The sequence below is a fragment of the Pongo pygmaeus genome, chromosome 4 (assembly GCF_028885625.2).
Source record: "Pongo pygmaeus isolate AG05252 chromosome 4, NHGRI_mPonPyg2-v2.0_pri, whole genome shotgun sequence".
In the NCBI taxonomy this organism is placed as follows: domain Eukaryota; kingdom Metazoa; phylum Chordata; class Mammalia; order Primates; family Hominidae; genus Pongo; species Pongo pygmaeus.
This window is the reverse complement of record NC_072377.2, coordinates 160,956,004-160,981,577: the sequence shown is the minus strand read 5'-3', so window position 1 is coordinate 160,981,577 and position 25,574 is coordinate 160,956,004. Positions and strand designations below refer to the sequence as shown.

The window sequence follows — 25,574 nt, the reverse complement described above, 5'->3', positions numbered from 1 at the left end:
GACTCCTTCTCATGGCCCTGTTCCCCACAGTTCACCATGCTCCAGCCACATGACCTACTGTTTGTTTCTTATATACACTTGGCTGGTTCCTCCACTGGAAAGCCATTTCCTTAGATTCCCTTACCACTGGCTCTTAACGGGCACGTTCTCAGGGAGGCTTCCTCCAACCTGTTATCCAAAGTAAGCCTCTCCCCTCTACCGATTTCAATTTATTTTATAGTTCTTATCTTCATCTGCAAGTACCTTATTTTATTTTTCCTTGGTTGTCTTCCATAGAGTTCCATCCCTCAGATACATTTTCTGCCTATTCACTGCTATACCATGAATGCAGCAGCCAGCACATAGTAAACACTTAATAAATAGTCAAAGACTGAACTCCCTAACTGCCCAGAATATAGATCTGTATACTTTACAATGAGTTTTTAAATCTATGAAGCCACTGATGTAAATTCAACAGGAATAATTATGCTCATTGTATGTGTATGAAAACTGGGACTCACACAGCTTTCCTGACTTTGTAAGTCACATAATTAGTAATTCCAGGTGCAATATAAAAAACTTAATTTTCCATATGATTGACCACCATCAAAAAAACTAAAGACAGTATTTTTTTTTAAATTTACTATCAAAGGGATAAGAATTAAAGGTCAAGGTAAGTATAAAAAGAAGTTATTACTTCATTATTCTAAAGAAAAGAAAACATATTTAGATATTTAACATCGTTTGGGGAATTTAAAGATCTCTCTAAGGTTCTTCTGCATCAAAATTATTTAAAAGGGCACTGGAATGGGGGAAATGAAAAATGTTTCTATAAATAAAAATAGTGATGTATAAATGATAACTTAATTTATGTATTGAAACAAATGCAAATGCTATGTACTTAACTGTGTTTATTCTCTCTTTTTTTTCCCTAGATGTAACAGCATTTAGAAAAATGATCATTATTTTCCTTTTCAATTTTATTCCTTTCAGTTGAATAGCTGTTTATTTACTTCTTTTATGTATTTTTGTTAAGAAAAAAAAGACATTAATTTGTGGGTTTGTATATTTGTGTGTGCATTAATGCATTGAAGCACTGTAGCTATCATCAAAATCCTGCAAAGGAGGTTAGTAAAAACCATTTAAAAATAATTTTACACTGCATACCAGGAAATGATCTTTTTGGCAAGTCCACATGTGGTATTTTTTGTCTATTTATTTTTATTTCATATCATAAAATAGGTCATAATCAAGCAATATTTACATTTTAAAAAATCTATTCACATTAGCTAAATTTCTTCCAAGATTCAGAAATCTCTATCTTTATTACTATTTTATTTTACTTAATATTGATTTGCCTATGTCAGAGATTTTTTAAAATAGTTAATGGGCTACTAAAATAATATTAGAACTCAAGTAAACAGGACAAAAATGTATGTTAATCCATGATTAGAATATATTTTTCTGATTAATGTATATAAAATTTGGCAAGATCATAGTGATTTTACTCTTACAAACCAAACTCTGATGTGTAAATACTTTCAGGATAGCTTATTACTGTCATGTCTCCTTATTCTTGTGCTGCCAATAATATGTATCAAGTTTAAAAAAAAAAAAAACAAATTACACGAATGCATGCTAAAGATTCCCATTTAAAATTTATAATAAATTATTATGATAAAATTCTCTTACAAGTGCTTATACCTCCCAGGATCACTAAATGTTTAGCCAGAAATCAGGAGCTGGCAGGATTATTCACAGAAAAAAAAAGAAATGTGGATGAGGACTCTAATGTCACATAAGCGCCCCTCACATCCAAAGGTTATTTCCCATTAAGTCTTAAAAGGATTCCACTTGATAGAAAGTTTAATGGTAATATTTCAATTAAGAGATACTTTATATGTAGGTCATCAGATCACAGGAATTCAGAGCCGAAAGAAGTCTTAAGAGTCATCAAACTCAATCTCCTAATTTTATAACTGAGGAAATGAAAAACCAGAGAGGTTTAGAAATTTGCCAAGATCACAGTTAAGAAATGGCAGGGTCATGATTAACACAAATGCTTCCCGACTTCCTGGTTGAGAGCAGGTGCTGTAACATGAAGGAGCAGAGGCTAAAATTCTGACTTCATCATCACCAGCTACTGATTTTTAGGGTTTTTTTTTTTTTTGTCTGTTTTTGTTTTTGTTTTTGAGATGGAGTTTTGCTCTTTTCGACTAGGCTGGAGTACAATGGCTCAATCTCAGCTCACTGCAACCTCTGCCTCTGGGTTCAAGTGATTCTCCTGCCTCAGCCTCCTGAGTAGCTTGGATTACAGGCACCTGCCACGATGCCCAGCTAGTTTTTTGTATTTTTAGTAGAGACGGGATTTCACCACGTTGGCCAGGTTGGTCTCAAACTCCTGACCTCATGTGATCCACCTGCCTTGGCCTCCCCAAGTGCTGGGATTACAGGCGTGAGCCACCACGACCGGCCTGCTGATCTTGAATGAGTTATTTCCCTCCTCTAACCTTAGTTTCCTCACCAGTACAGTACAGATCAAATTGCACCTACTCCCTAGGGTTACTGACTGCTAATGGCCGGGGTTTCATAACTTCTAGAAATTCCCATTGTCATTATTCTCCCACAGTTGCTTCTCATTGAACTGTATGTGCCCTGGGACATTGCCGCTAGGGTTGGATTTGAAAGGCACAAGAAGATCCGAAACAATTCCCCTCAGTATCATCCCCATTTTTAAATTCTTTATTTTGATTTTAAAATAATTTAAAATTTACAGAAGAATTTTAAAAGTAATACAGTGTGCTACTGTATGCCTATTACACACTTTCTTATAATGCTAACATCTTACATAAGCATGTTACATTTAAGGAAACAGAAATTAACATTTGCACAATACCTTTTAACTAAAATGTTACCATAACAATGTGATTTATTTGGATTTTCCCAATATGTCTAACTAATGTCCTTGTGTTCCAAGATCCAATCCAAGATAACACATTATATTTAGTATAACCCAGGTCTTAAATTACCTCTGATCTTAATCTAATTAAAAAATGTAGCTGTTTAGATCTATTGATGAAAATCAAGGGGCTCACAGGTAAGCAGAAAATATTTTGGAAAAAGAAATTTATATCCAAGCAGGACTAACGTAGACGGATCCACTTTATCCCTTACAGTGAGTGTCATAAGCTTGCGTTAACCAAGTCCTCAGTGATTGAAATTAAAATGCTATTAGTTCTTCTAGGACCCACTTGGCACGGCGCCAAAGCAATGCTCTGAGATTTGTTCTTAAGTATCAAGTTTAAAAATGTAGATATGAGCACCTTAAGTTAGTTAATATGTTTTGGTACCTCCTTGGAAAATTACAGATTTATATTTCCAATGTCCAAACCACAAAGACACAACTTTTAATGTGAGAAAAAAAATCATGTCAACAGAAATCAGATCCTAAGTCAGGCTACTCATTTACACAGAAAGAAGAAGGTTATTCCCTGGCTTGGAGATGACCTAAAAATGTACATAGTGAATGGTGTCTGGCAACATTTTATAAATGCCCACCTTCTTTCAAGTACTAATTCCAAGGACAGCAAAGAAGTCACGTGTGGAGAAATAGAGAAAAGCAGCAATTTCTTCTCTTGCAAAAGCCACATGGGGATTTATGGGGAGACGGCATGTGATTACAGCCTGGAACTTAGCCAGGGCAAGAGGATAGTGGGGTGATGGTCTCTGTCCATGGTAACAAATGACTTTCCTAATGTGATAGATGTTTCCTGACCCGTCCTACTAATTTGTTTTACCTGGCACTGCATTGCTGCTACAGAGAAGCAAGGACTTCAGATAGGCTTCCCGGCACCCTTTGATTGTGAGTTAGAAGAACAGGACACTGATGAGACCTAATTCTGGAAGTTATGACTATCACAAAAGCACTTGCTCCCTGGACAAGTGGTGACAAGTAGTGTCATCTTTTTGTCATCCCATTCTTTCACTCCTGGTATAGGAACTAAAGTGGTAACATTCATGTTAAGGTAACTTTCTATGCCTAGACACACTGCCAAAGGCTTTATGATTTTTCTCAGGGTCAAAATATACCCATTACAACTCAGGTGGGCAATTATTAATAATAATAATTCTACTCCTTATTTTCCATAATTAATATCATTCCCTTTCTGGCTCCCAACACCAAAAATGGTAAAAATTCTTGGTTACAAGAGAGAAATACATCTTACTTTTGATCTGCAACTTAGTTTTCCTTAAGCAATTTCACAATATTTCAGGGATTTTCTTTTCTTGTAGATTACCTCTCGGGGTCTTGTTAATGGTGTCTTGCAGGAACAGTTCATTTTAAAGGGTTAAAGCCTGCGCCTCCCTTCAGCCCTTGCTGGTGTTACTGCTTCTTCAGGGCCTGGCCACAAAGCCCCTTGCAATCCAACCCTCAGGAGTTTACTAGCCAATATTTTTATCCATCTTTAGCTGAGATCCTTGGAGTCAATCAGATCACGTCACACCACGGGCACACCCAGAGACTTCCATGGCTCTCCACTGAGCTTAGAATAAAATCTATAATTCTTGCCAAAGCCTATAAGGCTCTCTATGGTGTGAATGCCACCCCCATGACTAACCCACCAATTCCCCCTTACTCACTGAGTTCCAACCACACCAGCCTCCTTCTTGTCCTTCCTACATGCCAATCCCACTCGAACCTCAGAGCCTTTGCACACACCATTATGCTATTTAGTCCATCTCAAGCATTTTCTTCCAGAACTCACTTGCTGATGTCACTGTCCTGTGGTGACCTTCTGTTTACTTGATCTGAAATAGCACCCCACCTCATTCTCTCCAGCATCTGCTCTATTTTTCTTCATAGCACTTCTCATCACCTGGCATCCTATATAGTCATTTGCTTGTTTATAGTTTGTCCCCTTCCATCGAGAATATCAATACCATTAAAGGAGATACTCAATTTTTGATTCATTGTCAAAAACCCTTTGAGATAGGCATTAATACTGTTGATTTTTACTAAACAATTGAGGAAATTAAGTTCAGCAAGTTTCAGTGATTTGCAGAAGGTCAAACAATAAAAAATGTTGTCTTTCTATCCCAAGGGAGAAAAAATGTTTACAAAATGTGTGGTTATATAAGTGAGGAAATGCGACAAGACTGCTGCTTAGCCACTAACCTGGGATCAGAGAGCATCGGGCCCAAGAGGAGGCCTGAGTACTGTAAATAGGCCAGCAACTACTAAGCAATAATTCCTCTGTTTCCTATAAACAAACCTCCTTGGAGGAGCCTGTTCATTTTTCAAGTGGTCAAAGAAGCAGTTGGGTTGCAGATAATCAAGGAGCCTAGGGGCAATTAGTTTTAATGTTTTGACAGTGAGAAAGTGGGAGAGCCTTAGCATTTTACACATTGTTGTCATGCTTGGGAGGTTCTTTAACAGGCCTCGAGATCAGATGTTTCTCCTGTCAGCCTTTTGATTCCTACTTACAGGGGCTGAAGCCCTCAGCCTCACTCCCTCCATAAGCACACTCATCATCCCATCACATGCAAAGAATGCCTGGGAAGGGCTCCTTGTCAGCAGCTGAGTGACTGCTCATAGTGCATGTGTGTTTATTCTTGCTGAATCCAACTTCTTGAGAGTTCACCCTGAGCCTTACTCTTCTATCTATCTCTCAGAGCACCTGGCATAGAACAGGTGTTCAATAAATCTCTGTTAAATTGAATTGGCAGTTCACTTAATCAGTCCAGGCCTGGTTTTCTTATCTGTTGAATGGGGAGAGTGAAGCTCTCTATGAGGATTATTAGGAGGAACGAATACAATTGAATATGTTTTTGTTTCTTGGTAGCACACACAAGGTGTATTTATTGGCCTTATTTAATATTAAAACATAAAACAAGTGTGTTGTGAGCCTTTTCTGGGACACGGCATTACTTCGGCTGGAGTGCACTGGCATGATCATAGCTCACTGTAACCTTGACCTGCTGGGCTCAAGCAATCCTCCTGCCTCAGCCACCTGAGTAGCTGGGACTACAGGTGAGCACCACTACGCCCAAGTAATTTAGGTTATGCAGAGACTGGGTCTCTCTATGTTGCCCATTTTTTTTTTTTTTGTAGAGATGGGGGTCTCACTATGTTGGTAACACAGTGGTGACACAATGTAACACAGGAAGGAAATCAAATTCTACAAGCACTTAATGAGTTAACAAACATTCTAGTTTGCTCAATATGATCAAAAATAAACCATATTGTGAATTGAATAATATTGCACTATAGTAGCATAATACCTAGAGTATCCATTTATTCTAACTAAATAAGAAAAAAATGATGATTTTATCTAAGTGATCATTTGATACCTTACTATGTGCTAGGCACTGTGTTAAATGGTTGAAGTCAGTTATCCCATTTATTCCACAAAATCTTCGTGTCATATATGTTTTTCCATTTCTCTGAGGCACAGAAAGTTTAAGCCACCTGCTCAAGGCCACAAAACTAAGAGATGGTGCTGATAAGCAAGTCATGCACTAATGAATGCTCCACCTTACTGCCTCCCTGAAATCAACCAAGGTGAGCTATCTATGATTCTGTGTTAGTCCTTTTTGCATTACTATAAAGGAATATCTGAGACTAGGTGATTTATAAAGAAAAGAGGTTTACTTGGCTCATGATTCTACAGGCTGTACAAGCATGGCACCAGCATCTGCTTGGTCTTATATGGCTTTATTTCTAAAGCATTTATTTCCTTGGCTTATGGTGAGGCTTCAGGTAACTTTTAGTCATGGCAGAAGGCAAAGAGGGAGCAGGCGTATCTCATGGCAAGAGAGGGAGCAAGAGAGAGACAGAAAAAAATCCCAGACTCTTTTTTAACAACCAGATATCATGTGAACTCACTGCCAGGAAGAGGGCACCAAGGCATTCATGAGGGATTCGCCCTCATGATCCAGACGCCTCCTAGGCCCCAGCTCCCACATCGGAGATCACATTTCAACATGAGACTTGGAGGGGACACACATCCAAACTATATTACCATATTTGCAACAAAGCTACAAGCATCTACCATGTGTTATGCAAGGCCTTGTTGGAGGTACTGGGAGATACAGTGGGGAGAAGACAAACACAGTTATGCCCTCATGGAGCTTGACATATAATGTAGGATAATAACATTAAGCAAGTAATCACACAAATAAACACATAATTACAAACTGCAATATGTGCTGAGAAGAAAATTCCAGGGCACTATGAGAACAGTGGGTACTGAAGGAAGAATGACAGGGGAACATATGCGGATTGTCAGTCGGTGAAGAGAAGTCAGGGAGGGCACCCCTGAAATGAAACTGACAGGCGAGCTGAGAGAGAACTGGGCAGCAAAGGCGATTGGGGTGTTGAGGCCAGAAGTGTGTCCCAGTAGAGCCAAGTGTCTATGGAGATGCTAAATTGGAGAACGGGTCAGGCCTCAGAATTAGGAAAGGAGAAATCAGAAGGAAGTAGGAAGAAAGTGAAAAAAAGTCAGAATGGAGAATCAAGGAGAGCAAGCCTATTAGAGAAAAGCTTTAAAATTGCCGGATCCCTGTGGGGTGTGGCTGTCTTCGCCCCGCAGGTTTGAGAACTGTTAATAAGTTAGCTAGATGGACACATGGCAAGGAAGCACGGCTATTTCCAGGTGTGACTGAGTTCCTTTTTCAGTGGAAAGTGTTTGAGTAATGTGTGGGGTATCTGTAAGTGCAAAGAAAGTCCAAAGTTGTCTAAAACTTCTTCCCTAAAACTTTATGTAGGTTTTATTTCCTAAATTGGTAGACATATTAGATGCAGGTCTCTGTTCAGTCAGAACAACTAATATGACAAAGCTCTGCTCAAAAATGGTTATGGAGGGCTGGGCACGGTGGCTCATGCCTGCAATCCCAGCACTTTGAGAGGCCGAGGTAGGCGGATCATGAGGTCAGGAGATCGAGACCATCCTGGCTAACACGGTGAAAACCTGTCTCTACCAAAAATACAAAAATAAAATTAGCCAGGCATGGTAGCTGGCATCTGTAGTCCCAGCTACTTGGGAGGCTGAGGCAGGAGAATGACGTGAACCCGCGAGGCAGAGCTTGCAGTGAGCCAAGATTGTGCCACTGCACTCCAGCCTGGGTGACAGAGCGAGACTCCGTCTCAAAAAAAAAAAAAATGTTATGGAGTATCTCAGCTTCGTCAACACATCTTGGAAGTTGTAGGCACTACAGTATCTTTTAAGTGGTTTCTTTTATGTCCCTACAAAGCAACAATTAGTAATTTTAAAAAAAGATATATCAAAGTGATGTACTTCACCAACATACTGGAAAAGAGATACATTTACTAAAAAGAAAACTCCAATTAAATTCTAGAGCCCTCTGATAATCCCAAAAAGCCACTGCAAATAATAACAGACACCAGAAAAGAAAAAGAAATTAGAATCTAAGAGATTAGGGAAGTGCCAAGTGCAGATACTAGAGGAACAGTTTTCATACAAAGTTAATTTTAAGTCAAAGAAGAACAAAAATGCTGTGTTGTCATACTTAAGCATCTCCGTCAAAAAAGTTTTTGCTATTTCCTAAAAACTTCAAACAAAATTTGCAAGACACACTAGTCTACAATTCTTCAGATATAATTAAGATGTTTCCTTTTTTTGAAGAATATATATCACTAAATTTTCATACTTAAGATATACTTAAGACCAAAAGCAATAAGTAAGCCAGAGAAAGTAATGACGTTTCTTCCTAAAATAGCGTATCTGTAACTTTCAAATAGTTTGATGTGTTTAGTCTTAGAGACCAATATTTGCAAGATTTCTAAACCTTGTATGCAAAAGCCCAAGGCAACTGTCAATATCACCCAGGTCTAAAGCACTCTTTCAAGTTTATCCATCTGCAGGTTCAAGGATTCAACTAGAAAAATCAACAGATTTCCAAGCAGTATATAGTACAAATTGAAACATCTGGGCTCCATCATCTTGCATTTTTGACAACAAAATTGGCACAACTCTGGAAAGTCCTAAAATCAGGTAAAAAAGTATTAAAATGGAATTCAGCTACGTTTCATAGGGAATGTAGGCTGAACAGTTTCCTTACTAAGCTGAATAGCTCTGAAAAATATTCCATCTCTTAGACCTTTTTACTTTTTTCTTTTCATCTTTTAAGAGTTTTGATTTCACACAACATTGAGTAGCAAGATTAAAGAGCAGATGGAACATAAAGGGGTGTTGTTCTACCACTGAGAATGCCCATTGGCAAGTTTCCCCTCCCTTTTTTTGCAAACCATTCTTAATGGCCCAACTAAATTTCTATTCCCTCCATGCGACTTGCAGAAGTATGGCTTCACAGAGCCCTTCCCTCCGGAACTCCTGCAGCCCTCGTTATCATTACAATTGGACCCTTAAGCAGATATTACCTGGTGAGGTCTCTTGAATTAAACAAAATACATATTTAATATATTGAGCACCTACTATATTTTAGCCTCTGATAAAATGTACTCACATCTTTAATTCATTTCATTGGCACAACTCTAAGAAATAGAAAACATTTTTATGTCAATTTTCCAAAGGAGAAAACTGAGGGCAGAAATTTCTTCAGTCACTGCAATCTTTCCCAATTATTTATAAATTTATGAAGACAGTTCCTCATGTTTTGTCTCTTCAAATAGTTAACAAGGTCTTAGAGAGCTGAGACCCATATTGTCCAGCTTTGTCTCTCTGAAAGCCAAGCACAGTGTTTTGTGCACTGCATGTACTCATATATGCCAGTGTTTTGATTTGATATTGAAAAGAACAGAAAGGCAATGCTTAGTTAAAATAAGCCCTCCACAAATCACTGACATTTGGGTTCAACACTCACTTCGAAATAAAATTCAAGATCCATTCACATTCGATACTAGAACCAAATATCAAATGAATATAAATGGGAGGCATTTCCATGTCTGTCATTCTTTTGGTACTTCCAGCATGGGCAGGAGCAGAGTGGAAATAGACAGGAATGCAAGCCCTCTCATTGGAGAGCAATGATGCTGACACCAAGGTTCACTGCCATTTCATGAAGGGAGCTGCAAGGGTGGGAGTGGGGAACAAGGCTGAAAAGGCAGAGAGAAAAGAAAGGGGAAAAAAAAGGCATTCACATTCTGTGGATTAAAAATCCAATGAAAGGAGAATAAGAAACCAGTTCATCAATTGATACAATTTTCAATGCAATCAACCTAAGCTTCTATATTTATTCCAAGGGGAAAATTGAACCTCAAGTCCAAAAGTGACTCTCAGGTCCCATTCTCTGCCCAAATACACACACATTTACATTTATGGGTGACTATGTGGCTATATTTAAATTCTCAGCTCTAAAAGCTACAAGACTGTAAATAGACTCATTTTAGTCATTTTATAAAATTGTATTAGCTTTCCTGCCATTCTCCAAGGCAGGCAAAGTTCAGACGTGCAGAAAATGAAAATGATTTCTTTTTTTTTTGAGACAGAGTCTCGCTCTGTCACCCAGGCTGGAGTGCAGTGGCATGATCTCGGCTCACTGCAAGCTCCACCTCCTGGGTTCACACCATTCTCCTGCCTCAGCCTCCCAAGTAGCTGGGACTACAGGCGCGTGCCACCACGCCTGGCTAATTTTTTGTATTTTTTTTAGTAGAGACGGGGTTTCACCACGTTAGCCAGGATGGTCTCGATCTCCTGACCTTGTGATCCACCCAACTCGGCCTCCCAAAGTGCTAGGATTACAGGCGTGAGCCACCGCACCCAGCCGAAAATGATTTCTTTTGATAATAGCACTGGTAGATTCCAAAACCAGAAATCAGTTCGTGTCATTTCTGAGTGCCTGTTGAGTGATGCCTGGTCATAGCTTTGAGGTAACGGAGTAAATTTCAGCATATGGAGTCAGTGGAATGTACTACCTCAGGACAGAAAAGAAATAAAAGAAGCCATTATCTAGCACCATGTAAAGTTTCAGGTCAAACAGGTCTGGTTTACTAGGTGGAAAAAGCACAGTAAGCACAGCTGAGGACTGACTATGCCTCCCTCTATGAGGAAATTATGTGTGGTTAATGGTGGTGTCTGTTACGGACTTTGAGACAAAGTACATCAGAGTCATGCCAAGCTAGTAGATTCCTCCATGGGTCTGATGGGCTCCTACAGAAACACGGACTCTGACAGGGCTCCTCAAAACTTGACTCTCACTCCTACATGTCTCACTCCTCCATTTGCATACACAAGAGGCGAGTTGATATGAATATCTTAACTATTTAGTATCTTCCTCAATCCTTAGTACTTTAGTATTTTCTTATAATCCCTCATTTGGGAAAGTGGAATCCAGCATTTTCCAAATGGAAGAAAGTTTATCATGAATCAATGAGAGAAAGGAGAAAAAACAATAGTGAAATGTTTGGCTATTGAATTTAAAAGTCTCTGCAATGCACCTTAAGAAAGAAAAGATGTAGAGAGAAGCTGGGCTACATTGCCATCCCAATACCCACCAGGCAAGCTGAGAAAAGCAAGCCTGTTAGCTGGAGGAGAAGGAGGGACGTTAGATAAACACCAAGATGATTAGATGACATGAAGATAAATGGCTGCTTTGCCTCATCCCCCAGGCTTAGTGTGTGGGCTATTATAGAACCCATTCAAGTTAAGGATTTTAGAGTCAAGGGGAATTATGGTTCATACCCTACATGTAATTCAGGAGGCAGAATGTTTTAGCTGTGCCCTAAGCCAGTGTTTTGATGTGCATGTGAATTGCTTTCTGCAGATCCAGAGGAACATGGGGGAACAGTAAATAGCTTCCCATCTTCTGAGCAGGGAGAAGGCATCAGTTGAGAGAACAGGAGGTTCAAATAGTCCTCAAGGACAAAACGATGGGGGAATGGTGATGAGTACAATGCACCATCTCTTCAGAAACCATAGTAGGACATGAGAGGATGATTGCACATCTTAGCTGAGACCAAAGAAAAAAGGGAGTCAAATCCAATACTGACTGATTTATTCAGCCCTACCTGGTTCCCTGGTCCTTGACCAACTTGCTCAATGGAGAGCTGCGCACACTATTAAGACCTCACGCCACACTGCAGAACAACCTCCATCACACACACCTCAAAAGGGGTCTCTGGCTACCAAGTTTAACACCCTTATAACACAGAGTCTGTGACTCCTCCCTTCCAGACTCAGGTGCAACACTGCTTATTGAACATGGGATGTAGCTTCCCCAACAGTAGCCTGGAGAGGTGGTTTGAAAATCTCAGAAGTGTAGACAAAATATTGACCAATGGAAGGAAGCAATCTGTGTTTATTTGCAAAACTGCAGCCAGTTTTGTAATTTAACTTTTTGTGCTTCCTTCCTTCCTTGGCTTACCTCTCTTTATCCACCCCACCCCCACCCCCACCACCCTGGGACTACAAACTCATTAGCAGGTAAATTCTGTCGCACATTCTGTTTCCTAGAGAATCTAGGGTAAGGAACCCTGGCACTTGAAATTAACTCCAGAAAGGAATATAAGAGTGGGGGAAAATCCAAAGTTTGACCTGAAATTAACAATAAATGGCTGCATGTGACTGAATTTAACAGTCAAAACTAGACTGGAAGGCTGATGGAACTGAGGCCGTAGAAAAAGAGAGTTACATTTTCATACATCTGACTTTGTGACTTTGGAATAAAACAGTTGCTATATTCAGAAACATTAAGAAGTTCACACTTCTTAATTTAAACATATAATTATGATTCAAAATTAAGGAAGATCCAGGAAGTAGGAAGGAAAGATGAGGAAAATGTTCATGTCTACACTGCAAACATATAATAGCTCTCTCATCTCTTCTGTATCACTCATTTCTTGTTTTACAGTAGAATTAGAAAGTATAAGCAGTGACTAAGAAGTTAACATAGAAGAGCATGGGTTTAAATGTCCAACATATATAGCCTTGGTTTTATTTCTGCAATTCACCAGCTTTGTGCCCTTGGGCAAGTTACTGAAGCTCTCAGTCTCTTCATCCATAAAACAGAGACAACAGAGGATGCCCTTGGGATCTGCTCTGAGGGCAAACATATAGTTCTTAGTCCTGTGACTGGGAAACGGTAAGCACTTAATTACTGTGAGCTATGATTACTATTATCAAGGTGTTTGGTTGAATGAAATTTGAGGAACTAACTTGTCAATGAGAATTTTCTCTGTGATATAAAAGTGAATGTTTACTACAGAGTTTGAAGCAAAAATAAAGTTTTTCTTGTTCTCCATCCTACATAAAAACTTTTCCATTCTCCCAAAGGTAAAATAGACGACAGGGTATCTTTAGGATAAAACAAAAATTCCCAATCTTTGATATGTTTGTGCATTGATTCCCTTAGTTTCAAAAATATTTATGATAGATATCTGGAAACAAAGCCATAGACACTTGTAAGTAAAAAGACACATGGTAAAGAAATGTATTATGCCAATATCTAAGCAGGCTATAAGGGTAATCCAGTCTGCTATTTTTGCAAATCAAGTTTTATTGGAACTCAACCACAGCCATTCATTTACGTATGGTCTATGGCTGCTCTTGCATATAAGGAGAAAGTTGTGTCCTGACAGAGGCCTTGTGCTACACAAAGGCTAAAATATTTACTATCTAGCTCTTTAGAGGAAAAATTTGCTGGCCTCTAATCTAAGAGAAGAAATTAAGGGAAGAGGCAAGAATAGGACGAACAAGTTGGAAGAAAAGACAGAAAATATCAAGTGAAGTAGCTTCAAACAATAAGCTACTATTACGTGATGATGGGCACACATGGAGAAGAGGCAAAAAAAAAAAAAAAAAACCAGAAACTTAAATCAAGCACAATGTTAGCAAAGTCTACAGGCATAAATGCTATAGAGGGCTAAATATTGAAATCAAGAATACATGTGCAATTTCTTCCTCAAAATCTTAAAATAAAAATGCTTCATCTTAGGAAATATAACTCAACAAAGCACTTATAATAAGAGATACCCTCTTATAAGAACTGAATCCAGCAATAATTAGATTTAATTTGTTACAGTTGTTGATTTATATGATTCAGGACACATCTTGAGACTATAAAGAATATTTTCAAATAAATGTGATTTTGTGGCATTTTCACTTTATTACCTTTAAAAAATGAATTGCAGGAATAAAATATAGAAAGTGAAGCTTTTTTAATAGAAAAACTTGGAAGATCAATTATTTAAGAATTTCAAATTAGTATATATAAGACTGATGCTGGAAAAGATCTTTGTGCTGATATATCTCAGTTAAAAATAAATTTCACTGCCTTCTAGTTTCATATTATAATCTTTTAATAATGTAGCTTAAGATGATGACATATTTCCTTTTCTGAGATAGTGTTATTTATTACATAATTATTACATCTCATGGCAAAGCACTTGTGAAAAATATGTCTTAAAGATTTGAAAATATGTGTAAACTGTTTCAGACAGATTTCAGTTCGTGAATTATACGACTGAAATATTAACTGAAAGCTAATTTACTAAAGAACACATTTCTTTGCTTAAGAACCCACAATTTTCTATTTTCTTTCAAATTCAAGTCTTCCATGGGACTTAAGAAAAATATGTCAGCTTTTCTTGATAATCAAAAACACTTTCCAAAAATCTACATGTTTAACAATACAAGATTTGTTAAAGAAGGTATTCTCATGTAGCCATTAAAATTACATTGGAATAATTCATGACAAGAAAAATACTTATAATATATGAAATAAAAACTTTACAATGGATTTCAATTATGTAAGAAAAACATCTGTGTAAATATTTATAAAAATGCACAGTGATCACCTCTGAAATTGGGAAATTAATGACTCATTTTCCTGTAGATACTTTTCTATATTTCATGAATTTTATTTATCCAATGTTTATTCTAGCTGTAGTTAACAGAAGTAATAAATTCTACTAAATGTTTCATAAACAGTATTTAAATATCCAAAATTGGTTATTACAATCTGAAAAAAATACAGCCTCTTCTGAAGCCAAAGACATGATAGGGTTTTTGTTTGTTTGTTTGTTTGTTTTGTTTTGTTTTTTTTCATGAGTGGTTCAGAGAAAGATAATATATATCTTGGCTGAGACTCAAATTTTCAGATGCTAGATTTTTTTCATTTGCTTAACTCTAATTTCAAAGAATAGATAATTTAAAATTAATAATCATGTCTTTAAAGTTTAAATTATTCCAATTACTCAGTAAATATTCAGAACATAAAGTAAAACCTACGTATTTTTGTTCTTTAAGAAAGTTTATAGCTTTACTTATGACTATATTCTGATGAATTACAACCACACATTTTTGCACACATAGCACTAGACATTTTTTAAGGCTCTTTGGTTATTTCATTTGACCTTCCAAATAATCTTGCAAAATAGCCAAGACAGATATTACCATTCCTATAATGGTGGGAATGAGGCTCAGAGTGCTGGTCACATATGCTAATAAAAGTTGAGGAATGAGATAGAAATTCCAAATCCCATTATTTTTCAAAGATAGCATGCTGCTTCTCAAAACAATGATGAGAAGTCTTCTGCCTTCAAAGATGGTTAAAGAGAAAAAGTGTATCACTCATATCTAAGTATTTTTTTCTTAATGATGAGAAGTTAAATGACAGCTTTTATAGTACAGACTGAGATTTGCAGTCAAAGCTAGGAGGTCTCAATTCTAGTCCTTGCTATCATGCTAGTATGCTGTGTGATTTTTTTGAATGCTCTAGCTGTAGGAATATAAAATCTTTTCCTGCTACCTAATTCTAAGTGCCTGCTAAATAAATTCAAAAACAATTGAGCAAATAGATAGTAATGACTATCTTCCATTTGCTCCTCCACATTGACTCTTGCCTTCTCTATCATGCTGAGTACCCCAGAAGGCTTGTCCGTAAGGACTGCATTAATGGGCTCTCTGGTCCTCAACATCCCTGGTTGGGCGTGGCCAATGGGGAACATGAACAGACTGGAGAGAAGGCTGTGAGTGGGGTCAGGTCACTTACTCTTTTTGTTCCCTCCCCTCTCCCCTTTAGGACTAGAAGTGGCTGTAGCTCCCTCAGCTGTATCAAGGCCCAGAGCACAGCACTCTCCAGGATTGCTTTAAACTCTTCCCACATTCTCAGCTTGAGTAGGCCCTCAGTTTCTTAACTGGTAAAACGGAAAAATAAGAGAAACATTTTCTCTGGCTGATTTGACTTCGCAGAAAAAGTTATTCTTTCCCAAAGTGGGCAAGGCTAAGGAGTGTCTAGGATTGGTGGGAACTCACAGAAGTTTAGAGAAAAGAGGATTCTCAGACAGCATCCAGTAAAATTCAAAACCCTTATCCTATAGATGTGGAAATGGTGGACCACAGTGTGATTCAGTCATGATCAGTAGCTTTAGTTTCTAAACTTCCAGCACTCAATGCATAGTCCTTTCCACCAGTGGGAACCTAAGAGCTAAACCTTATCATGGTGCAAAAAAAAAAAAAAGCAAAAAAAAAAAAATACAATTTCCTGTTCATTTGAATCACCAACTTTGATATTACATACTTCTTGAAGAATATTAATTTGAGTGACTCACATAATTTTAACATTTGAGCATACATTAAGAAGCTAATATTTTAACATATTTCAAAATTTGGATATAAATTAAGAAACTAATATTTTTGTGTCACATTATTTTAAAAATCACAAAATTGAAATACTCAAAAAACTGTGATTACACTGTATTTCCTATCAACGATAAGTTAAACAAAGAACCCTATTCAAACCACTTTACTACTGTACCAATTATAGTTACTTTTAATATATCCTTAAATTATCAAAGTTATGTGTGTGTTCGTGAACAGAGCTACACGATAATGCTTTTCCCCAACAATGAGAGAAGACAACCAGAATGGAGAAAATCTCTTGTTTATACCCTATAGCAAACAGTTTATATTGCTGATTGTATACTTAGCGGAAAAATATTTTCCCCCCTTGATTCAACACTACATTTCTAGTCCTTTGTAGAGTTTATGGCAAAGCAGAGTTAAGGGAATAATGAGGGATGGAGGTTTTGAGCAGGTGGGATTAATGGTCTTTCTAAAGAATGTTGATGGACAGTCACCCATTAGACCTAAGCAACAGGCTGGGGACCAGCTTTGGAGTCCAACACCTGGCTCTGTTTATTCCTAACTACACTTTCTAAGGTGCATTTTATAATTTAAGAGTTAGTTTTCTCATTTGGAAAACAGTGAAAGTAATACTCATGCCCATAGTGCATGTGAAGACTAAATGAGATAATATATAAGAAAGCACTGAGTCCAGTTCTGTCATAGAGTCAGGACTTAGTAAATTGTATTCGCTGTTTTAGTTACTTTTACTATGGTGACCACAGCTATTTGTTCATGGCCAGAGAAGATATTAAAGATCTCAGTGACTAAAGTTAAGCATATCATCAGAATCCTGTCTTTAACAAGTGTGATATATCTCATTCTTCTTGCTTTACAGAGAAATCCTGATAATTTTGCTCACATAAGCATTAAGAACCTCAAATGCAATAAATCTTTGAGCATGCTTCAACTAAAATTTGTCAAGGATCAGGGATGCATGAAAATAAGCCATTTCTATGCAATGTATTGACAGTTTCTATTTTCTTGGATTTGTCTCAGAAGGCAACAGTAAACCACTCTGCCTTAAACCAGATGTGAAAATCAAGAGTTCTTACTAAGAATGCCTGCACTAGAATTTAATTGTGACATATTTGAGTGCGGAATCCCAAGTAGAAGTTGGTGATTTCCAACAATCAGCCCATTAAAAGACCTTAAAATGACCCAGGGACATGAAAAAATATACATTCCTAGTCTCCACCCCTGGAATTTCTAATTCAATAGGTTTGGGGTGTTCTGTACAGCCGCATATGTGCGTTTTTGGTATTTTTCTTGAGGCGGAGTCTGACTCTGTCACCCAGTCTGGAGTGCAGCGGTGCGATCTTGGCTCACTACAACCTCCGTCTCCCAAGCTCAAGCGACTCTCCTGCCTCAGTCTCCTAAGTAGTTGAGACTACTGGTGCATGCCACCACGCTCTGCTAATTTTTATATTTTTAGTAGAAACGGGGTTTTGCCATGTTGGTCAGGCTGATCTCAAACTCCTGACCTCAAGCTATCTGCCTACCTCAGCTTCCCAAAATGCTGGGATTACAGGTGTGAGCCACCGTGCCCAGCCACAGCTGTGTTTTAATATTCATGGGATTCTGCTCAACAGCAAGATTTGAGAATATGAGAAATGAACAATGACTAAGGAAGCCTTAGTTTTAGTCTGACTAACTTACAGAGTACTCTTTGCAATACTCTCTTCTCTTGGCCTTGGTTCACATATTTGTAATATGAAGGGGTTGCATTACAACATCTTTAAGACCTCTTCTATAATCTGCCGTACTGGGAGCCTTATGATTCTTACCTGGTGAAAGTGGAATAGCTAAAAGTAAGTGGAAGGAGCTAGAAAGAAGAATAAATACTCTGGTAAATGTAGAAAAGATCAATGCACATTCGGCCCATCAGGTGGAATTCTGGCAGGTCAATTGATTTTTTGATAGCTTTTTGGAAGACTCTCCTGCCACATGAAGCAAAAACAGTACCTGCAACCTTCTGTTTCCTCTTATCTCAGAGGTGTGCTGCCTGTGCAGCAGGGCTGACAGGCTCCTGCATCCTGAAATGTGCATCAGGTTAAAGTTAATGAAAAACTAGCCTTGGCAGGAAGCCCACTGACACCTCAACTCTCCCAGTCACTGGCAAGGAGCACAAGTCAGTCTGTGAAGACGGAGGGCTTCTTGGCTCTATCAGCTGCCCACTGACACAGAGCAGCTGAGAAGCCATCATGCTGGACACTGCAGACATTATCCAGAGTAAATTCTGTGTGCTTCTTTTTTTTTTTTTCCTAGCCCACGACATTACTAGGTTTGTCTGGCTTTCCATAATTTGGTATTGGTGTTTCTTCCCCACTAAAAAGAAAGGTTGTGACCTATAGGCTCAAGAGATAACTAGGTTGAAAACATAAATTTGTTTGGCCTCCACAGTGTTTTTATAACATTTAAGTCACCATTAGAAAACTGAAATATTTCGCATACAAAGCCAATTTTTCAGATTCTCCTATAAAACACTAAAGATCTGGCAACACGGCACCACTCACAATATTTTAGAGCTGAGTAATAGGCTGCCCTTTTTAGAAGAAACATAATCTCTAAGCTTCCCTAGACCCCACCACTCCTTATTGTATCTCTGGCAAAAAGTCTAATATATATGACCATTTAAACTTGTTCCAGATGGACAGATAGACAGACAGATAGATAGATAGATAGATAGATAGATAGATAGATAGATAATTTTTCATAGAGAAATACTTTGGTGGCTACATTTCTAACAAAAGTGGGAATAAAGAGAAGAAAAGGCTGGTCCCAGAGAGCAGCAGGTGTCAGAAAAATAGATTATTCTATGATTGTTATTGTTGCGTGTTCTTATTGTTCTACGACGTTGCAAACCTTTCTTGCATGCTTAAAATGCAAACCTGACCTATTTTACTCATTAACATTCCCTGCCTCGTCGCTGTAGATATTGGATTTGTCATCACTTTATGAAAAGAAGAACTCAGCTATGTCCAGAGTCCAGTAAAAAGTCAGGGAACAGGACAAGGAGCAGCATGTTGCAGGGCAGTGATTTTCAGCCCTCTTGAAATGAAAGTTCCTTTAAAGTAGAAAAAAATGACTTGTTGAAAAAAATACTCTATCAGTTATCTATTGAGAGGCATAAGGTTGAGTGGTCAAGCACAGTTTAAGAGCCAGCCAGCCTTAGTTATATACAAACAGTCCAGTTACTTTACCTGTCAGCCACTGTTTCTCACATGGAGATAATTAATAATCTTTGTCTCCCATGGTTCTTATGATACTCAAAGAAAAGTCACAAATAAAGCACTAAGTGCAGTACCCAGCACATAGTAAACGTTCAGTAAGGGCTATTGCCATTGCTGTTACTGATTGATAAAATGCATCATGACAAAAAGCTAGTAAGGGTATATTATAATTTTGAATGTATTTATTTTTGAAATGAATTTGTTTTTTATCAGTCACAGTGGCATCTGAAAAAATAGTAGCAAATATATTTCTCAGATATTATGTATTCAGCCCACAGACAACACTTAGTGCTTAGGGAGTTCTAAGCTTTCTTCCTCACTGCTTTCTAGGGCTTGAAGATCTAAGAGAGAGTGGAAGAGGAAAGGCCACTATTCAAATCTAACACATCAGGCTAAAATTATGTTTCTTCTGCTTAACTGCATTCCTCTTTGGGAGGAAAGAAAGTGGAGGTGGAAGACAGAGAACAAGGGAGGAATAAAAGAAAGTGTCTTTGAGCAAGTTACTGGACAGCTTTGAGTCTTGGACCCATGAAGTGAGGATTTCAGATTAGAGCAGTGGTTAATTAGTGCTTCAAGGAGCCCTGAGTTTCACAGAATCTCCCTTAGGGGCAGGGAACAAGGGGCAGACAAAGTGGGTTGACTTCAGACCCTGCCCTGCTTTAGGCAACAGTACATCTTTTATAAAGATTCCAGGTAACATGTCATGTGCAAAAAGTGTTCCAATGCTTACCAATTGTTTAAAACAACTGGGGTGGTTAATCTTGAAAGCAGCCATTCTCAAATTTGGCTGTACATTGGACTCACCCTTTGGAGCTTTGAAAATACTGATGCATACGATGTAACCATGAATTCATTTCACTGGTTTTGGGCGTGGCCTGGAAACCAGATATGCAACTCTCTATTGATTTCCATGTGTAGCTGACATCAAGGACCATCACCCCAGAGTCTTCCCCCAGATCTGACAAACACTATTTCTAAATGAATGGCTACAAAATCACCCAAGGAGAGGATACTAATGGAGGCATAATTAAATGCTTCTTACCCTTTGGTATATTTCTAATGAGACTATCAGCCAAAATAAGGCCAAGGTAGTCCACTAGGCTGCTCTCAAGTCTATTCAATGTAAAGATCCCATGAAACATACGGAAATAAAAAATTTGATCCCTTAAAGAGCAGGATTTCAGGAGAGTTCACATTGTTAAAGAATGCCAGTGATGTTTACTTATTTTCTTGAAGATCCGATTTCTAATTACTTTCCTTCATGGAGATAATAAAAGAAAATGCAAATGCAGTTTTTAAAGCATTATTTAAAACCAAGGCCCACATTAAAAATCTCATCACAGCCTGGATTTCCATACACAGTCCATCAAGAGAACCAAAGTCCTGTTTTTCCCAGGAAAAAAAAAAAAAGCAACATTTTTTACTCACTTGATTTTGAAAGTTCCTTTGCAAGGTTACTTATCTATGACTCTGTGACAGGTTTGGAACATTCAATTCATAGAATAGAAAGGTGTATTCAAAGAGTGCTACCAGAACCTAGTTTGAAACATTTGAACAAGACAACACAGCAAGTTAGCTATGATCACCTAAGAGAAATTAGCTGACATAAATACATGTTGACATGAGCTTACATCATTTAAAGTCTTTGAAAAATAGAGATTATGCTATTTTTCTTCCCCTACTTTTGCTAAGCTAAACTCACCAAGCTCATTTTCTAACTAACCCAGAGGGAGAGAGATGTCACCTGATGCCTTTTTGGTGACTAGAAGAAGAAAAGAAGCAGACTCATAGAATTCCTAACTTTGAAAAAAATACATATTGATTGATTGGTCAAAGGATACTTTGGTTGCATTTTCTTCAAGAAGTTATATATTCACAAGCCATTATCTAAGTCAGTGCTATCCAACGGAAATATAATGTGAGCCACGTTTTTTAAACTTTCTAGTAGTCAGATTAAAATGCAAAAAGAAAAGGTGAAGTTTCAATATACTGTAACCCAATGTATAAGAAATACTACCATTTCAACAGGTAGTCAACACTGAAAATGTATTAGAAATGGGTGAAGTATACAACATATGATTTATATCTCAATAAAGTTGTTAAAATGAATAGAGATATCCTATATTTTTTATACTGTCTTGAAAATCTTATGTGTATTTTACACTTAGAGCACATCTCAATTTGGACTTGGTATATGCATTTCAAGAGTTTAATTGCCACACATGGCCAGTGGCTACTGTACTAGATACGTGATTTAAATGACTTGTGTATACAATCAGGACTTATGTGAAGGGACTATCATGCACATTTAGTTCACCTCCTCTTTAATTCACCCTCTGACCCACGATGTCTTCAGTAAACAACATTTAAAATAGTCAGGAGTATAAAGACACATAAAGGAGTTTTTAGTAAGGTCAATGTCTTAGTCAAAGAAACTAATCAAGGAAGGTCTAATAAAAGAAAAAGGTTAACCAGCAAATGTAATATTAAATGAACTCAAGTTTGTATTTGTTTTGTTTTGTTTTTTTAACTCACAATTATTCAACATTATAAAAGGGGTAAACTAATAACTTCAGTTCTTTTTTTTTTAAGACCATTTTCAAAAAAATATCTCCCATGTACTTGCCATTTATAAATCAATACCTAAATACAGGCCAATGGATTCAAGAGAAACATCTTTGGCTCTAGCTCATGATCCTCACTCTTGTCTTCTCTTTTCCCTTCCTTTCTGTTTATGAATCACAAAATCCAAACAGAACCAATCTGGAAAGACTAGAGGGCCTTCCTTGGAGACTATGGAAAGGGGAATCTTCCCAGACCAAAAAAAAGAAGAAATGATGTAAACATGTAGACATACCTTTGGTCCAGCTGTATCTTAAAAAAAATCCTTGAAAAAGAGACTGGAAACTCCTACCTGCAAAAATTAGAGTGTATTCTACATTGGCTTCCCATTTTGTTAGTAAACATTTCTTCACAATGAAGTCTCCTGAGTCAATATCCTGGAAGGGAACTTAGGCAGTATCGTGGTGCTCAGAGAAGTTGATGTCCTTTTACTCTAAGAAGAATGATTTTTCTTCCAGGAAGTAATTAATAGAAATGAGCCAATGCATTATGGCATTTGGAGACACTTTCATCAGGTTTGTAAATTCTGCACTCTAAATGTAAATTTAATATAAGGAATAAAACTGTAGTAAATAAGAGCACTACACATTTCTAAAGAAAATAAGGACTCTATTACCTCAATGTACACAACATGCAATTGTTTTGGGCAGAGGTGGGCTCCATTACATTTTACACAGGTTATGAAATAAGAACTAAGAGATGATATCTATCCACAGTTGTGCCACACATCCAGAAAGAAAGGCCTGACTATTGCTTTTAGTAGTGACATCCTTGGAGGTGACTGCCATAGATACAAAGAAAGTTTGTCTCTTCCTTTCTAGGTCTTCATGTAAAGAATGGAGATAGGAAAGAGGAGAAAGCAGGAATTTCTTGTGTCTGTTTCTCAGCTTCTCTCTCTGACCCCACTTCTTTTTACCATCTATCTCCATTGGCTCCCCCTGATGTATCTAGATTTATATTGTTGTGTTACTGAATGGTATAAGCTCCTCTCTATTCTTAATCTAAATTCAGAGTGATGAAATGTTTTAATTTTTTACCTTTTTTATGTTTATCTACTGAAGTCATATTTTCCTCTTCCAGTCAACTTAAGAGCCCTTGAAGTACAGAAGTTTTTAACTTTCAGGCCACATGACTATGTATTTGACATTCTGAAAGTCCTTCCAGTTCTTTTTTATGTCACAGAATAAATATAAAGACCACTGAGCAGCTTTGAGGAAAAATAGTGATCAATTAATAAGCTATCTTTCAGAAAGCAAAACAAGTTCATTATAAGAGAAAGCAAGTCACTGTGTGGAACTGCCTCCTCTTTCACAAGAATGGATTTGAAGAGTCTAAGAGAAAACACAGTCTAAAGATCACTGTGGGGAAGCCACAGCTTATCCCCTTATGAAATCCTGTGTCCTTCCAATATTCCATGCTTATCACAGAAAGTGTTAATTCAATGTCAAATCAATGCATATTTACAAAGCTCTATACTACATGCATGACACTGTACCAGGTACAAAAGCTACACCATCAAACAAACCCAACATCATTCCAACCATTAAGGAACATCACAGTCCAGTAGGAAAGACAATTGTTAAGCAGATGATTGGAATTCAAGGTTTGATGGCAGTACAACATGGGAGAATTAGGGCACATCAACCAAATACAAAGGGGATGGAAGCAGCCTAGTGTAGGGGGTTAATGAAGGTCTGTTAAAACATAAGCTGAGCCTTGAAAGGCGTTTACAACTTTGCTAAATAATGTGGGTAGAAGGGTTGAGAAGCATGCCAAGTGGGTGGACTAGTAACCATCGGCAAAGGCTTTAGTTGCTGGTGTGGTGATTTAGAGGAGCCAAAAGGAGTTGCAAAAAGAGTAGACAGAACTGAGACAGGGGTGGTGGGTGCAGGGAGCCCTGAAGACTTTCCTAAAGGATAAGAAAGCCTCTGGCTTTTAGACAGAGAAGAGATGCCATTAGGCCTGCATTTTTAAAAGACCACTCTAGCTGCTGGGTGGAGAACAGAGGAGAGAACAAGGATGGCTGCAGGGAGACCAATTAGGAGGCTAAAGGGGCACTGGTTTTCAAGGCCAAGTCTTCAGTTGTAAACTGGTCCCCATGTGAATGAAACCCCAGTACATTTCAGTTAGCCCACAGACCATTTTAAGAAGTAGATGATTCCATATACAAATTTGCACTTTCAGCATCTCACAGCCTTGCAAACCATAGGCTCACTTAAATACACAAGGAGGCCACGCCAGCCTCCTTCAGGCAGGGCATGCCCCATGACCCTCCCCACATCACCCCACCAGCTCTCAAAGTCCCCACCTCCCCTGGCCTCTTCACTAGCTAGCCCTTATAGAAACTATGGTAAGTGACCTCCAGCTGAGAACTGATCTATCTCAAGATAAGGAAGTGTAAGAGTCTGTTCTTCAAGGGCTGAAGAGGTGAGCAGCCCAGCCCTAGGGCTGCCCTTTACTGAGAACCAAGAGACAAGGAAGAGATCACAGACTCTGGATCCTGAGATAAGCTGAAAACATTAGTTTAGGGATGATGCAAAGAAGCATCTGAAGAATAACATCCAAAACGTGATTCAGTCTGCTTATCAGAGTATAATATTGAAAAACCACTAATCAAATTGTTAGAAAGAATGAATAAGAGCCAGTATTTGATAGCACAACGGGGTGACTATAGTCAGTAACAATTTAATTATACATTTAAAAATAACAAAGCGTATAATTGGATTGTTTGTAACACAAAAGGATAAATGCTTGGGAGAACAGGTACCCTATTTTACATCATGTGATTTTACTCATTGCATGCCTGTACCAAGACATCTCAGGTACTCCACAGATATATATACCTATTATGTACCTGTGACAGCCAGGTTCCCATTAGCAATCAGAACAGTCAGTTTCCACTAACTATTAAAATTCTGATGAATGTATAAGTTAAACATTAAAGAACTGGAGAAACTGGTGCCTCAGTACAAGGGCTGGAATATGAAAACAAACCCATTCAGACCCCCTCCTTGGCTTTCTTAGACCCTAAAGTCTTTCTTAGACCCTAAAGTCTGATGGAACAATAAAAGCACTCTTACACATATAGCTTGTACCAGGGCCCACTTTAGATTAAGAAACTTTCCAAGGCTCTAGAGAA

The 25,574-nt window shown here is 37.9% G+C and overlaps 1 protein-coding gene across 4 annotated transcripts in view; it reads right to left on the bottom strand.

The window, feature by feature from the left end:
* SGCD (sarcoglycan delta) overlaps window positions 1–25,574 on the bottom strand; it is a 1,056,619-nt gene that overhangs the window by 605,263 nt on the left and 425,782 nt on the right. The window lies entirely within an intron of this gene.